The sequence below is a fragment of the Pteropus vampyrus genome, unplaced genomic scaffold, assembly GCF_000151845.1.
Source record: "Pteropus vampyrus isolate Shadow unplaced genomic scaffold, Pvam_2.0 Scaffold67, whole genome shotgun sequence".
In the NCBI taxonomy this organism is placed as follows: Eukaryota; Metazoa; Chordata; class Mammalia; order Chiroptera; family Pteropodidae; genus Pteropus; species Pteropus vampyrus.
In genome coordinates, this window is record NW_011888848.1 from 2,931,249 (window position 1) to 2,933,308 (window position 2,060).

Below are 2,060 nucleotides of genomic sequence, written 5' to 3' on the forward strand. Positions count from 1 at the left end.
AGCTAGTTTCAGCCAGTACTCATTCTCCATCAATTTCTCTTCCACATCCTCTGTTAGTTGCTTACCTATCTTATTCCTTAGTACTCAAGGGTAGCCCTGTGTTAATGCTCTGTCTAATGAGATGCACAAGTCTAATGCTATTTTTTCTCCCTTAACTTTTCTCCTGCCTGAAATTTGGAAATGATGACTTGTGCCGGTAAAGGCATGTATTAACCACGAGAAAAATGTCCTAACTAAACCTTTCCATTTAAAACTTTGTTTGAAATAAAGAAACCAGCGCTATCACATTTTGGCCACTGTTGTCAGGTTGTAATGTTCTTGCAGCCAAATGAATTCTGATCTTCTACTGCTATCTCTTAGTTATCTTTAGTTTTTATTTGTCCATGTTCATTTTATTTATTATTTATTTATTTATGTATTTTTTGTGTGTGCGTGCAAGACAACCCTTAGTTGATCTCACAGATTGCAAGGGCTTTGTTGGTTTACAATCCCTTATTTTTTTTATTTTTTACACCTACAGCACCTGGTCTTCCAAGGTGGTCTCCTATCCAAGTACTAACCAGGCCTGACCCTACTTAGCTTCTGAGATCATATAGGATCGGGCTTGTTCATGGTAGCATGGCCATAGTGTCCATGTTCAAACTACCAAAGTCATGTGATTAACTCTATTTTCTCTAATGAAGGGCTTAGTTTTGGACACTCTAAAAGCAGAGGTGGTAGGCAGATGTGAGAGGATAAATGTTACAGAAGTTTTAGTATATTATTCACTATAAACAGATAATAGATGCATTTTATCGTGAGCTAGCACTCAGCTGAGACTCTTGACTCTATTAGGACTACCAAATTAAACCATACTAAGTATGAAAGGGCCCATCCATGAAGCTATGATTCTCCCAAATAAATGACAGACATTTTCATGCATACTGTTTTAAATAACTTCAGATGCATATGTCTAAAATTGGCAAAATAAGAAATGTATTGTAGCCATAAATATTTTTAATTACATGAACTTCTTACCAGTCACAATCAGTTATTGCCTAGCTTCATAGGGAAGGTATTAATCAAGAATTTAGAAAGTGTATAACAATTTGGGCTCTACAACTTGATTAGTTAAATATATATTTTTTTAATCTTAACGGAAATTTATTTTCTCTCAGTTCTGAAGGCTGGAAATCCAAGATCAAGGTGTTGTGAGGGTTGGTTTCATCTGAGGCCCTTTTCTTTGGCCGCCTTCTCTGTGTGTCTTTACATGGTCTTCCCTCTGCAAGTCTATGTCCTAATTTCCTGTTCTCATAAGGACACCAATTATATTGAATTAGGGCCACCCAAGAGACCTTAGTTTAATTACCTCTTTAAAGACTCATCTAATAATTTGTCTGCTTCTTTTAGGTTTTCTAATTCGGTAGCATATAGCCTTTCACAGTATCCTTGTACAATTCCTTGTATTCTTGTGATGTCCACTGTAACTTCTGATTTTATTTTTAATAGGAATCCTCTCTTTTTTTTTTAAGTAAGTCTAGCTACAAGTTTGTCGATTTTGTTTATCTTTCCAAAGAAACAGCTTTGTTTTATTAATTTTTTCTATTGTCTTTTAATTGTGTTTCATTTATTTTCACTGATTTTTATTCTTTCTGCTGTCTTTGAGCTTCCTTTATTCTTCTTTTCCTAGTTTTTTAAGGTATAATGTTAGATTGTTTATTTGAGATCTTTTTGTTCTCAAAGACAGGTATGCCTGTATTGCTATAAACTTTCCTCTTAGTATCACTTTTGCAGCATCCCAAAGATTTAGGTATGTCATATTTTCATTTTCATTTGTTTCTATGTATCTTTTGATTTATTCTATTTCTTCACTGATATAATTGTACAGTAGTATGTTGTTCATTCTCCATATATTTGTAATTTTGACAGTTTTCTTCCTATAGCTGATTTCTGATTTTATACTGTTCTAGTAGTTAGAAAAGATGCCTTATATGATTTCAGTTTTCTTAAATTTATTAAGGTTTGCTTTGTCTCCCAACATATGGTCTATTCTTGAGAATGTTCCATGTGTGCTTGAGAAG

General features: G+C 33.8%; 1 pseudogene; it reads right to left on the reverse strand.

Moving 5' to 3' along the window:
- Positions 1-511: 511 nt before the first annotated feature.
- Positions 512-630, reverse strand: LOC111740714 (annotated as a pseudogene).
- Between the last annotated feature and the right edge of the window lie 1,430 nt (positions 631-2,060).